This window comes from Thermobia domestica, chromosome 15 (assembly GCF_964235325.1).
Source record: "Thermobia domestica chromosome 15, izTheDome1.hap1.1, whole genome shotgun sequence".
Classification (NCBI taxonomy): Eukaryota; Metazoa; Arthropoda; class Insecta; order Zygentoma; family Lepismatidae; genus Thermobia; species Thermobia domestica.
Window position 1 is genome coordinate 19,269,476 of NC_137468.1, and position 15,171 is coordinate 19,284,646.

The 15,171-nt window shown below is 33.4% G+C and overlaps 1 protein-coding gene across 1 annotated transcript in view; it reads left to right on the forward strand.

Annotated features, from left to right (window-relative positions):
- Positions 1–1,690: 1,690 nt before the first annotated feature.
- The window catches only part of LOC145672098 (ly6/PLAUR domain-containing protein 6B-like), an 86,252-nt gene continuing 72,771 nt past the window's right edge, over positions 1,691–15,171 (forward strand). Inside the window, exon 1 of the mRNA XM_081741366.1 lies at positions 1,691–2,356. The gene's annotated coding sequence lies outside the window, so the exon portion shown is untranslated. The remainder of the gene's footprint in view (positions 2,357–15,171) is intronic.

Genomic DNA, 15,171 nt, shown 5'->3' on the forward strand with positions numbered 1-15,171 from the left:
TCGACTTTTTATATCCTTTTACTCGAGATTTCTTCATAGTTTGTTACTAAAATACTTACTAACGTATTCTCATTTTATTGTCCTAACAAACCAATATGGGTACATTGTCAGTAAAATAGTTCAGATTGATCGAGCCTATTGTGGGTAATCACAATATTTCATGTCGCGCCCCCTCATTACAAAATCCTGGCTACACGAACCAAAATATTTTACCAGTAAAATTGTTTAGAGTGACCCAGCCTCTGGTGTGATAACCTCAATATTTCATCACGGATCCCCGCTTTTACGAAATCCTGGCTACGTGTCTGTCTGCCGATTTGCATTTTCGCGGACTCCAAGAATTTCAGATATCCTCTGATCTTATGGGCCGATACAGATAGAACATCAAGAGTCATGGTCTACATATAGCGGAAATTAAGGCCAACAGGAGGCGACAAGTGAGTTACTAGATAGGTTAAAGAATTGTGACGTACTTTCATCACAACTTTATGTTCATTTGTTTCCGATGGGTTCCAAAGACATAATATATACATATAGAACTTACAATACTTACTTTCCTTATTTAGCCGACGCATTGTTTGGAATCCAAAACGTGGGTTTTGGATCCTTGTATTTAGGTTAAGAGCGGAAGTGACGAAATCACTTGAGACATCCAAGTAACGAATCTAGAAGGGAAAAACCTAGTGCGTGGCAGCCAGACCCCAGTCTATAATAGGTATTCATGAGTTTACTATAAACTTCCAAAATTTATAAATAATAGCTTAAAGTATTTTTCTCACTCAAAAAATTGGGGGCTGGGTCCCCTGGCCCCGGATTCGATCTGCCAACCACTCATCCATTATTTTGGAAAGCGGAAAACTAAAAGGTGGCTAGTTGCACTATTGCCATTGACTTGAGCGAGTATATCAAGGTAACTGACTTTACGTACTTTTAAAGTGAATATACTCATACTATATCAGAGTTAAAAACATTGATAAAGTGGATGTATTTAGTCTTTCAGGAAACAGGTTGAGATAATATATGAAACAAGAAATTTTCTGTAGAAATAATTAAAAAAAATATATATGTAACATTTAGTGTATGTACACAACATTGTAATTATGCATTAAGCCTGTTGTGTTGTATATTAAATATATAAATAAATAAATAAATAGTGTATTGCGTATTGTCGTTTAAGTGAGGTTATTAAAGGAATGATGGTTATCACGCATATTGTAGGCCTAAATTGCTTACTTGTTAGATTTATAAAAAACTGTGAAAAGAAAATATTTAATAAAATATTTCTTTTAAGTGTAAAGATGTGAGTGGGCCGGCGCCAAATCTTATTCGTCGTTGGTTTCGCCTGGGCGACCGATGTGGTTGCATCTTTTCTATGGTCCTTATACCAGCCCTCAATTTGGTGTGACAGAAAACCTGTTAAAAATAAATACGTTTAGCATTAGCAGTCATTAAAATACGATTAACATTTTCTAGTCTTCGTGCCTATGGTGAAAATAGAAAGAAGAAAGATTTTGTTAGTTTCATATTCATGACACAGATAATATTTATAACGGTGCATCATGTACTTCTCATTTGTTTTTGTTTACTTTCTTTTTCTCTCAAATCGCCTTTCGTATTCTCTCCGACCGGTGGCTCCACGAGCGTTGATGGAGGAGCTTCCCATCCTCCAATAAATGATCCGGCGACCAGCAGACGATCAGTCGGCAGCGAACTTCGGTAGCAAAGAGGCCGAGTGGCGCTAGCATCGCTGACGCCAGAGCGAAACCAGATCCTTTGGTAAAAACAAAATGTTCACGAAACCCGGTTTTATTAGCATTTTACTAAGTTTGTGCCCACGTCATTAAGAGTATGTGAATCTTATTTTGAATTTAAGCTTCTTCTAAAGTCGAGAAAAAGAAAGAAAGAAAATAATGTTTAAATGTATACGGTAATGTGTAATTTGGATTATGTATTTACCGTGTAAACGAGTTTGTGAGTGAAGGGATACGTACACACTGGACTCATTATCTAGAGAGCAACAGTTTTAAAAACTTCTCATGGCAGACAGACACGCTGCTTGATATCAAGAGAAGAAGCACAAGTGACAGCTGCTTCCATGTATTCTGTACCTAGTCCGTGAAAACTCTTTCTGAGTTCTGTGTTTTGATGGCGCGTGTGTTATCTTGTGCGACATTCATATATTAATATTTAATGAAATTGTCAAGTTACAGAAGAAAGTTTCTGGCCACCTATCACAGTGTGTGTGAAGCGTATGATAATGTTATCTCTGTATCTTCTGATATTTAGTGGTTTTTAAGTTTTTATTGGAAATGAGCAACAACCGCATTCTCTGATTAGAATAAGTGACATTTTTCCGGTAAGTACATAAATTATTTTTACTATTAGATACAATAATAATAATAATAATAATAATAATAATAATAATAATAATAATAATAATAGCAATAATAGTAGTAGTAGTAATAGCAACAGCAGCAGCAATAATAGTAGTTATAAGTTAAGCGTCTATTGGGAAGAGCTTATCTTAATTTACTATTAGAATTAAAAGAAAATTAGTTTGACGTATCTCAAGCACAAAACGATGTCATTAAGTTGATTGATTCTTCTCATCTATTATTATTATTAACAAGAAAAGAAACTAAAAGAAGAAAAAATGTCAGATTCATCATGAAAACACAAATGTAACTGTAAAAGCTTATCCCATAATTTATTGTCAAAAATAGATGCAAATTAATTAAAGAAATAAATACATAAAATTGAGAAAATAAAAAAACAGTCATTTTCAGAGGGTACCAATCTCAAATGTTAAGAGAAGAACATCTTTTCCCTGTCTTTTTCTATTTCGTACTCAAGGGGTGGTCTTAAAAAAACTTGCTTACGAATTAGTGTTTAATGCATTACTCTTTTTTGTTTCCTCCCTAATTCAACCCCTCAAATTTCTTTCAATTTCTTCTCGAATTAGCTAGTTGTTCCTTTTTTCTTTCTTGTTTCTATTTTTAAAGTAAAATGGAAGGAAGAGAAGAAAAACGTCTCGGGATTGAGTGGATCTCGAGAGATGCTCGATCTATTCAATTTATATAATTTTGACCGTACAATGACAAGCATGTATGCTTTCGCTCTTAGTATATACTTACTTTTCAAGAAACGAGTCCTAACCTCTCGTTTGGTAAATGAAGAGCTAAGCTGTAACCTGAAATATTTCTAAAAGTCTCACGTCTTCAAGAAAACTATGGTGGACATGGTGTGATCATGACTTGATACATCTTGCGATTACCTCTAGCCTATTCGTCTTCTTGTTACAGGCGTAGAATCTTGGAAATCCGTCGCATCTGGTTTGTGTATTATGTTCACGCCGTGTACCTTAGCCTTAGTAGGGTAGGTAGGATTATTTGAGGAGCACAAAAATTTTGAAGGAGCAATTTGTGTTTAACTTTATCGAAAAGTTAAAAAATGGTTTCAAAAGAACACAAATAGTAATCGGGTTCCAGTACATGTAATCAGTTTTCTCTTTCTTCGAGTGCAAAATATGAAACCATCTTTACTTTTCAACAATATAGACCTATATACGTACAAAAATCACAATATACCATGTTTCTGTTTTTTTTATAAATTTTATTTATTTAGTTTAGTTTAACGTGCTAGTTTAGTTTAATTAACGGAGACGGAGATGATAATGATTGAAATACTAGAATGAAAAGAAGGAAACGGGAGAACCCATACACATGGTGTTTGTTCACCAGAAAGACACACAATATTACAAATGTTATATTCTAGACTCTTTACAGTAAACGATGTTTTGGGGTTAAATTCAAAGGATTGTATTTTTGAGATGCCTCCGAGCGTACAAAAAGTATTCTTTTAATTTTTATAACACAAAATGAGAACAGCTTTCAATATTTTAATTTGTAGCAACATGATTCCTATTGAGTTTGGATCTAAGTTTCCGACTGTGGGTAAACCTACCTATACCTCCGCCACTGCTTAGTTCAAAAATATGAGACAAAAAATCAAATACAATCTAAATCTACTTTCCTATGATCTTCACTCAAACTAGAGAGTGTCTTAATTACATCGATGGAATATGCACAATTTTTTTGAGTATATTTGTTGGATTACATATGCGTCAACATCGACTTACTCTGCTGATCCGGACCTACGCAAACTTTCTAGTTTCATAATTAGTTGCAAATTAGAAGTGTTTTCTTTTCTCAGATACTTTTCTTCAGAAAACTTTTCTTTGTCAGTAATCGAAACCGTTTCTCTTGAATTAGAGTGAGGAAATTTACCAATGATCATATGTTATTTTTTTTTTCCTCAGATATGATGATATGTCATAAACTAGTAGGGCTATCAGGTTGCTGTAATGATGAGACAAACTTGCTTAATTGCATACAATATTATTTTAAATTAAAGGATAATTATGCAGTGAGTGAAAATGTTGCAAAAATTAGAATACACGTACACTCATGTCCAAAATTATTGTCGCATGTCTATAAATATGTTGTTGTTGTTCGCCCGATATTTGTCATAATGTTAGTGTGTGTATAATCGGCAAAGACATGTATGTGGCAAATTTCATGTCAAAAGAGCAATAAATTATAACAATATAACGAAAACAAATCTTTCTTGTCCATTTAAAAACATTTTGATTTACTCATTGTAAATTTCGTATTTATAATTTTTTTTTCTATGAAATTTACTAGAAATATACATTTCCCGATTATACAGTTAGTATCAGTATTAAAAGCACCTTGCAAAATCATTATCAAATTATATTCTTTCAAGAAGACAGTTATAGATATGCGACAATCATTTTGGACATGGGTGTACATACGGAGTAACATGATTTTAAAATTATAATAATTGATATCACATGTGAAGAAGGATTACTAATAACAATAATCGTGTCATCTTCATTAGTCACACGGTGTTGTTTTAACGACAGTTATCCTCGCATATCTAGTGGCTAGTACGTATTCTTTTGATGCACGTGATACACGGTAGGACAGAACAAAATAATAATAATAATAATAATAATAATAATAATAATAATAATAATAATAATAATAATAATAATAATAATAATAATAATAATAATAATAATTTCACAATCATTCACTTTCATTAATCATCCGTCTCCAGCCTAAAAGGTATATCCATGGGAAATAAAAATAAAAATTTCATTTCAGTTTTAACGACAATAATACAACAACAACATTGTCATATGTTCCTTGTAATTTACTGACACCTTATAGTATTATTCTCGTGCATAAATTGCTTTTTCATATGTGGAAGAATTCCGAAAGTTTAATAGAATCTCCATTATAGATATATATTTTTACATTCTATTCCTTCTATAATACATGTTTCTATTTCTATTGGTTGAATTTATTTGCATTTGTTTGTTTGCGTGTGTGAAACAGACAGTGAAAGATGATTTAACATTTGATTAGAACTTTTAATAAACCAGGGCTATACTTTCTGCTAATAGAAGTAACTCAGCATTTCAAAAGAAGGTAGTGTTTCTGTCTTTCTTCAATGAATCATACATCGATCAATAAGTAAGTAATTCCCTTTCATTCTAACCATGGCCTATATATATGAGAAAGAAGCTGTTCTCTTGTTGCAAGTCTGTTTACGTTCCATTCCCTTTATAGTAACGCCGAAGTGTTCGACTAGAGATTGTTCCAGACTATTCTTAACGGCTCCTACACCCGTTCCTTTAACAACCTCCCTAATCCCCCTCAGACTAGATGGAATGAAGATTGACGTTGGTTATAGAAAGAGCAAGGAGTTCAAGGAAAGAGAAAAGAACGATATAAAGATATAAAAAGCCCACTGCTATAAAAGCAATAAAAAGAACAAAAAGATGCCCTAATATATAGAAGTAACCAAAAACGATCTGTCGCTTTTTCACCCACCACCTTCGAACATCGATATGTTAAGACGTACACATATCTGGAAGATCAAAAATAGTCCCCATCAGCATTGACGACCTTTTGCCAACGTTCTGGAAGGCCATGGATTCCATCGCGGTAAAACTTGGTGGGCCGTGAAGCGAAGAAGGTATCAAGTGCATTTTCCACCTCTACTAGGGATTTGAAGTGGCGTCCTCTAAGGTTATTATTATCCAAGTGACAATCGGACGGTGCAACGTCCGGGTAGTATGGCGAATGCAATAGTGTTTCCCATCCAAAGCGTACAATGGTGTACCGGGTGATCCTAGCCACGCGGGGCTCAGCGTTGTCCTGTAACAGGAGGACTTATTTGCGATTCAGAATTGCTGACTCCAGGGTTTTCAATTTTTCTTGAACACAGCTCAACTGCTGACAGTAAACAGTTGCATAGATGCTCTGACAAGCTGGTAGCAGTTAACGATGCACGATATCGCTATCAGTCCACCAAATACACAGGAGGACCTTCTTCTGGTGCAGTGCTGGTTTCGGCTGTTTTGGAACCGATTCATGGGATGATAGCCAATGATGACGGTGACGTGGAGTTTCGTACAGGACCCACTTCCTATCACATGTCAATACTCTGTCTAGAAATGACTTTTCCTCAGAGGAGACAGTAAAAAACACAGGTGTCTGCTCGCGTGCCTTCTGGCCAGGAGTCAAATCATGTGGGACCCATCGACCCAACTTGTAGTGCTTCTCAAGTTGATGGAGGTGCTGCCGAATTGTAGTCCCAGTTCCTCACATGTCTGATCACTGTTTGCCTCAATTGCTTCATTTTATAAAGTGTTGGTCTTCCGGCACGTGGTACGTTTTCGAGGGTTTCGTCACCGTCCTTAAACTTGTTAAACCACCGCTGCACTGTTAGCGAAGTCACGAAACCTTCACCAAAGACCTGGCATATCTTTCGCCCTGCTGCAGCGGTGTTTGATTCCAGTTTGAATACGTACAGCACTCGCGCTCTCACGACGCTCTTTGGAGGTCCAAGGTTCACTCTGTCCTTTTGCAAGTTGACGGTATAACTGAAGTGTCACAACCAGGTAGTATCTTGGATATACCCACACCAACAATTAGCCTTCATCTTATGTTCATTCGCTCTTAAATCACGGTGTGAGGACCAATTGAACACAGACCTAATCAAAAAGCGGCATAACCTTCTTGGTTACCTTTAAAGGTTGAAAATGTTTTTCTACCCACGAACATATGAATAAGATACTAATAAAGTACAAAGTAGATTTAGAACTATTGAGCTCACGATTATGTAGTCTAGTTTCAAAAAAAAAAAAAAAAAAAAAAAAAAACGAAGAAAAGGAAAAGAACTATAATAAAATGATTGTTTTAAAAAAAATCTATTCGAGTTGTCTACTTCCAAGGAAAAGCAATCATCTACCAATAAGAAACTAAAAGCTGTAAGCTTTGACTCTTTCATTTTCACATTTGTGTAATCATTTATGGATGAAGAGTAACACAACCTTTAAATTATTAATTTAAGAATCAGGCCTACGTTTTACGTTAATATTTTGTTTCCTTTAAAATTGTATGTTTGCATAGTATTCATCGTTAATTCTTGATTTATTTTCTCTGTTTTTCCTGACATATATATAATTTTTTTGAAAACTACGGTGCAATACATAGCGAACATTCATAAAATACTAGCCTGTACTAAGGGGTCAGAAAATATCAACAAGAGAAGGTTTTCATATTAAAAGTGTGTTATTTATTTAATTAATTATAATTCAATAAATAATATTCTCGGCATTGTCGGCATCTACAGCCTTAAGCTCGCCACGTGTGAGAGAACACATCCTTCGGCTAGCGTACTATCCAGGGAAGTTGGAAAGGAAAGAAGCTGTCTGGGACCTGTATGTTAAGTACCATCCCCGCATTTGCCTAGTGTAAAGGAAGCAAAACCTCGTGTAGGATGGCTGGTAGTAAAAAAATGATGTAATACCTTTTCGACCGGATAAATTTTGTACACAAATAAACAAAAAGAAACGAGATAATTTTGAGATGAACGGGAATTCGAGAAAATTTTACGATACGAGACAAATTATAAGGATTCCTCGTCTCCAAGTAACGCTACTACCTCCAGCTTATTCCGAAAGAAAATGTTTGGATAATCGTTTGACATATGTCTATGTATGTCTGGGAGTGAGTGTGAATAATCTAATATAAATAAAATAAAGAGTTTGTTTGTCTGTGTGTCTGTCTGTCCGTCTGTGTACGGCCTGGAGACCTGACGAGTGGACCGAGAGTTACCAAATTTGGATCTCTACATTGTATATGGAATCGTTAAAAATGTCACAGGCTTACGTTTGTTTGTATTCTAACTTGCATTAAAAAAATAAATCTTATCGTTTAAAGTGCATAGTGATTATGAGCGAATAAGAGTTGTCTAGTAAGCAGAATACCAAACCAATTACTTACGGGTGACCCCCACATAAGGGGAGGAGGTTGCGACGGTTTAGCATCGCAAATAGGTTGTATTATGAAGTGGGTCAATCCAATGCAACTATCATGATTTATCTTAGTAAATTTACTACTAATATTAAAATTGGTATAGTCTGTTTTCTTATCATCACACTAAAACGGCTGATAGTGAATTTTCGAACATAATTAGAACTTCCTTTTTCTTCTAATTTTGTACTCATAAAATGGTAGAAGCGAGAAGGCGCTTCAACTGTTTAAAATGCATTCTTGAATATAGCACTTAGAACAACCTGAAATTGTATCTTCATCATTTCACACGTTTATAAATTTGTATCCTAAGGAAAGGAAATGGTATGAAACGTCAGTGGTCCGGCTATGTGAGTTTGTGATGCATAACATAGCTCGTGTGTGTGTTCATGGACTTTGCTTTTAGATCCCGTTCCCTCCCACATTCCATTCCACAAATTATTTCATAATAAATCACCTTCGTTAACCAACAGTTTCCTTTAGCCAATACGGAATAAACATGAGACAGAAATTTTAATTTCACCTCATTTCATTTATTGTAGGAAATACGTTTTTTAAATGTCTTTTTCTTACTTTGGAGTGAAGATAGGAAAGGAAAAAGTATTTTGATCGCAAAAAGAATTCGAGATTTCAATGAATTTACGTGTTTCATATCTTTAGATACTGATTTTTAAATGCCCGCCCATCCTTTTGCCTCAAAGTGTATACATTCTTCTAGAGGTCCCACCATTCAACTTATTGTCACCAAATTTTAAATTTATTTTGTAAAAATTCACTAGTTTTCCTTTTTCGAATTTTCGCCCAATTTCCAAAAATGAGGATAGTTTATTAGTGTGAAAATGTTAGGAGTTAAAATGTTTGCGGAAACCCGGGGAAGATGTTGGGAAATAAGTGCTGCAATAAGTACATACATGTCGAAGTGAAAATGTTTTATAAAAGATAAAAATGAGACTGTATTATGTGGATTGTTTAGATTCAAATTATATAGTTTTGTTATGATGTATTGAGTGTTTGTTCATGGTTATATATTTTATAAATATGTTTTTGTTTAGATCAGCTTTTCATTTGAATTACAGATTATATTAAAGTGAACATTCATATTTACATTTTTGCAGTGATTGGTTTAGTGGAATTATATATGTGGAAAAATTAATATGTCGTTAGGCCTAACTTGTAAGCCTAACGTTATAAGAGAAGTTTTCGGCTAAAGTGTACAAAGCAGCACTCACCATAAACAATTTTTACAGGTATAACAGAAAATTAAAAAATAAATAAATAAATATAAAGCAATTTCTCCAAAATCGCTCCCACGATTCTTTTTATATTTCATACATCAACATTTCATTCAAAATCATATATACTGTGGTATATGTCATTTCTTCGGGACAAATCCGCAAGGGAGGATTTTCCTCTTGAGTGTGAGTGTTCTTTGAAAGATTTTCTCAAAATTTACAGACTACTTTCTTCATATTTCATAAACAAACATTTGATTAATAACCATATAATGTTGCATTAATGACTTTTTTATGAAAATATCCCTAACAGGTAGTTTACACTTGATTCTAAGTTTTCTTTTTACAATTTTCTTAAATATTATTTATAGGATGTTTTTGATATTTCATTAACAAATATTACATTAATAACGCTAATATATGACATAAGTCATTTCGCAATAAAAAGTTCCACAAGAACTTGTTTACGGTTGGGGATAAGTTTTCTTCGGACGAAATTCTTGTAAACCGTCTTATGATTGTGTTAGTATTTCACAAACTGGTTTAGTTTAAGAAATTGGAGCTAGAAGGTTTAGTGTGGTGGCCCGTACTTACCAGTTAGAGACAAATAAGTAAAATTTAGAAAAATAATCAATCGCAAGTTGAATTGAACCAAGTTGGATATAGCTACGCAAAAGAAAAGGAATAGCGCTTTCCTTAGTTAATCTCTTTAAGGGTCATTAAATAATTTCTGATGAAAACATTAAGGGAGCCGGAGAAGAAGAATACAAGTTAAAGACGATTGAACAATGAGAAAGGAAAGAAGGAAAAAGGAGAATGTGACATGAATTACTAAATCAGGATTAATTATGACGGTTAACTTGTTTCAAATTTCCCTTTCATATTTCACGCCATATTACTTGCTCCCTTCTGTCTTTTACAAGTTGCCGCTCCGTTAGCAAGAGACATCGTTAACAAAAGAACATATTGCTGTGGAAGGAGCCTTTCAAATTTAAAAAAGAACAAATACTCGTATTATCAGACCATGGTAATACTACCAACATTTCATTAACATTTAGTAATATGGATGTTTTTATATACTTAATATATAATATTTTGTATGTTCAAACATGGACATTTACTATTTATGCATGATAGAGAGATATCTATCTTATATTAGTTCATCTTCATGTCATAGTGAAGTTAAAATATAAGGATCTACTTTGTTGACACTATAGAAGGTCAGAATGCTCTTATGATCCCGTAATAAATAACTTATTAACTGAGGTAATTCATCTTATTTATACTATATAGTAGTGAATTCTCAAAAAAGATCTATTTACAATATTTTACTATATTAACATATTTCGAAAGGCCTATACACCCTTTATGGGTCTATTTAAAATCCACTAAAAGCAAAGCTTCGTTACTAAAGGAAGCAAGTACTCAGATAACTTCTTATAAAGATGTTGCGTTTAAGATATCATGAATCGACTCCATGGACCGTAACGAAGTCTTGAATGAACTAATCTCAGACTTCCAAAAACAGGTTTCCTTAGTACATCACAGCGCTTATCAGTAGCTTCTATTTAACCAGTGAATATGGCGAAAACATGTCTTTATACATCCTGGATTTTATCTATATACGGTACACTGCAGAAGAATAGTCCATTAAGAGAATCAAGGTAACATACAAAAGATATTCCATTTTACTAAATAAAGTATGAAAATTTCCAGAAACCTATGAAAACCAACCTTTGCATTTAGTGTCTTAATAAATGAACAACGAAACGATTTCTGTAATAATAATAATAATAATAATAATAATAATAGTAATAATAATATTATTATTATTATTAATAATAATAATAATAATAATAATAATAATAATAATAATAATAATAATAATAATAATAATAATAATAATAATAATAATAATAGAAAGAGGCAGAAAATTTAGATAATTGTGTAGTCTCCACAGCTCCTATGCAGAAAGGTGGAAATAAAATTTGACCTCCAAACTTCACGTGAAATCTTGAAACAACTGTCAAAAATCAGTATCAGTTAGCCTACTGCACGTAATTTAAGATTATTTAATTAGCTAACATCCAACATTGATCATGTCTAAATACCAGCTTAGTAAGTTCTAAATTTAAATTAGAAGACACCACAATCTTCTTACTTATATCAAAACAATTGTAAGCTTTCTTAAGTAATACTCTAAATGTACCTAGATAGATACATGTTGAAATGTCTGCAAATGCTCAGCGTATTGGCTAAAATTTTTTAGACTCCATATTTGGTATTTTTTAATGCATATACTGGCCCAATTTTCTCGTTGCTTGCGTCAATATAAAGGTGGTATGCTCGAACGCGAACAAAATTTTCAACATGCATGATAACATTTCTATTTACGTCTATAAAATATTAAAAATAGTTTCATTCGAATATCATTTACTGTTGTTATTTTTCAAACTATATTTCCAGTCTTTCTGTGATGCGATATCTCAAGAATAACGAAATAGTGACGTTTTCAAAACGTAGTTAGAATGGAAAAGTAATTGTTGCTTAACAGAAAAGATGGCCTGTACGTGAATATAATATTGTAATAATGAATGAAAAAATAATTACTTTTAAAGAAAGTAAAGTTTCAATGTTAGAAATGTCTAAATTGCAATTGTTATTCCTTAATATAGATAACACTTGATTTTTTTTTTATTTTATTGAAATAGTAATATTCAGCATGCCAAAGGGGAAAAATAAACAAAAAACTCAAATTGAGAAATGACAGTTTCTTCTACCTAATTTTTACCAGTGGCGGTCTTACATTGACGCGATTGTTTCGACGAGTCACAAAATTTCTGAAAAGAATGAAGTTGTTTACATATGGTTTTTGAATTGTCAAATGTTTTGAACCTCAAGAACTTGCATTTTTCATGTTGATTTTTTGCCATTCTTTTGCCATCAAATACTCGTTACATAAAATCAACCATATTCATGTTAAAATCTTACTAATTGCATGACTTATTTTTCCACTACTTGCACGACTTATTTTTCCACAGCTTTAGTTCCAAACGACAACCCGATCTTTCGAATTATACGATAAGAGGTTCATTTCAGACATTGCAGAACTGGGAAGTTTAAGATTTACATGCTAATGACAATAATGTAAGTCGTAACTTAATTTCATAAGTTTGGTGATTCTGCAGTTTGGATTCCATTGCAAAAGCTTCAGCATGAGCATCTTTGTTGAATAAATCAGTGTTGCCAAATTAATTTTTGCTATTGCCAAATGACAATTGCTAGTAAAATTGTCCTTTGCATATTGTATATAAATTTAGCCTTTCTAGCTATTTTGTCATTTGTCGATTATATATACATGGTGGACAATTTATCTGGAACATCCGTGATAACGGAGAAACCAGAAGAGGGAGAAATGCGAAACTTTGCATGAAGCAACTATAAGGAGGTGGACATCGTTTCTTGTATTAAGCAAAATCAACGGATGAACAGTGTTACCATCCCAGTATAAATATTTTTTCAAATAGCACTACGTCAGGTTATTACATATTTCAAATTAAAATGTTAAACGAAAACTTAAAATATAACGTTTATTATTCAGTGTTGCAAACTAAGGAGGTTATAACATCACAAACATCAAAAGTTTGGAAGCCTCTATTACACATACAGCACAATGGAGATAGACAAGACATTGAACATCGGAAGTATCTTAGCGTCAAGACATTGAACATCGGAAGTATCTTAGCGTTGGATACTATGGTGATGGTATGACTTATTTTGAATGAACAGGAACTAAGTTACAGAGGCTTGAAAATTTGAATTTTTTGAAAAGGCATTATTTCGAAAACATGCTTAGGTAAGTATCATATCTAATTACTTGTGCGGTTTGCAATTGGCAAACAACTCATTTTGCCGGTTACAGCACTTAGATATCTTAAACTTTTCCGGAGATATGATAAACATTGATAAAGTTCGCAACACTGCCGAAAATACGTATTTGTGGGCTATATTTAAACTGATTGTCGTTTTCCTTCTCTTTTATAGCTTGCAGGAATAACTTTTAGTAGGTGTAATTACAACACGTCCTCGCAATTACATGATTTAAGCAGTGTTGCAAACTTCTGCAATGTCTATCATATCTCCGGAACGGTTTGAGATATCGAAGTGCACTAAACGGAAAAATGATTTGTTTGTCAATTGCAAACAACACAATAACTAGAGATGATACTTAGCTAAACACTTTTTCGAAATAAAGGCTTTTGAATAAACTCAAATTTTCAAGCCCTTACAACTTCGTTTCTATTCATTCAAAACAAGCCATACCATGACCACAGTATCCAACCTTAAGGTACTTCTGATGTGCATTATCTTGTCTATCTCTCTTGTGCTGTACGTGTGATAGAGACTTCCAAACTTTGGAGGTTTGTGATATTATAACATCCTTAGTTTGCAACACTGAATAATAAATGTGTCTTTTTCGTTTAACATGCTAAATTCAAATATCTAATAATCTGACGTAGTGCTATTTGAAAAATATAATTTTATACTGGGATGGACATACTGTTCACCGAGTGGTATTGCTTAATACGTAAAACGATGCCCCCCTCCTTATAGTTGCTTCATACAAAGTTTCGCTTTTCTCCCTCTTCTGGTTTCTCTGTTATCTCGGATGTTCCAGATAAATTGTCCATCCTGTATATACAGGGTGTCACACAAAGGAGTTTACACTTTTGAACTTTAATGACTCGAATCAAAATTTTAAAAAATATGTGAATTTTTTAAGTTGCGAAGATATTCAAAACATTACTGATAATATTATAATGTACCTAGGTAGAATATATAATGAAAGCGTGTAACTAACTAACTCACTCTGTGGTCTATGGATTCCGGAGGTTCAATGCCACGTTCACAAAAGCTCTCCACTGACTTCTATCCTTAGGTAACTGGATCCAGTTTTTACTTTGTATTCCTTTTTCTGCGAGATCCATTTCAATATTATCCTCCCATTTGCGCCTAGGTCTTCATAATGGTCGATTTCCGATTGGTCTTCCAGTTAAGACTTTGAAAGTGGATTCTACTTTCTTCCATCCTAGGTTCATTACCTCCCACCTGAGCTTCCTAGATTTGGTTACCCTAACAATGTTTGGTAAACCGTATAAATTTTGTAGTTCTTTGTTATAAAGTTTCCGCCATTCTCCGTTCCCGTTCCTCTTGGGTCCGAATATTCGTCTCAGGATCTTGTTCTCAAATACTTTCTGACTGTGTTCTTCCCTCAGAGTAAGCGATCATGTTTCGCAACCATAGAGTACAACAGGGATTTTTATCGTTTTATATACTTTAAGCTTCAAATTCCTGGACAGAATTTGCGTCGACAAGAGATTTTGAACTGAATCGTTTGTATATTATATATATACTGTATATTCAACACTCTTTAAAGAATACTCAACAAGACAGATTAATTGCTTACATATGTATTGGTGAAATCATTTGATACGAGTGGAAGGTATATGTATGTAGTTTTGAACTTG